Genomic DNA, 530 nt, shown 5'->3' on the forward strand with positions numbered 1-530 from the left:
ACCTATGTCATACCTTAATCATTATACAAATTTATGTCCTCATTTATCACAAAAACGCGCACACACACGGACACTCACACACGGACACTCACACACAGACACACAGACACTCGCACGCACACATTCATAAAATGACTACAGAAACTAACTGTTGGGATTGGGAATGACAGTAATTATTGATTAGTCAGGTCTGTGCTGAGCAGAGAAAGCTTTTTAAATAAAATACTGAATTTCACTTTGAAAAAATCAATCAAAATCAGATAATCAACAGTAGGGCTGCACAATTAATCAGAATAAATCTGAAATTGCGATACAGCATGGTTTGATTATGACATCACAAAGACTGCAATTCAATTAAACAAGCTAAATTAGGAATTAGGACAGCCATAAATATTAGTCTTACTATTATATTATTCTTAAATACTTAATATTTTTAACAATAATAATAATAATTATACATTATAATTTATAAAAATACACACACATATACATATATATATATATATATATACACAGTGGGTACGGAAAGT

The 530-nt window shown here is 30.4% G+C and overlaps 1 protein-coding gene across 2 annotated transcripts in view; it reads right to left on the reverse strand.

Annotated features, from left to right (window-relative positions):
* The window catches only part of ubn2b (ubinuclein 2b), a 58,819-nt gene that overhangs the window by 20,162 nt on the left and 38,127 nt on the right, over positions 1 to 530 (reverse strand). The window lies entirely within an intron of this gene.

This window comes from Sinocyclocheilus grahami, unplaced genomic scaffold, assembly GCF_001515645.1.
Source record: "Sinocyclocheilus grahami isolate Dianchi unplaced genomic scaffold, SAMN03320097.WGS_v1.1 scaffold2447.1, whole genome shotgun sequence".
NCBI classification, from domain to species: domain Eukaryota; kingdom Metazoa; phylum Chordata; class Actinopteri; order Cypriniformes; family Cyprinidae; genus Sinocyclocheilus; species Sinocyclocheilus grahami.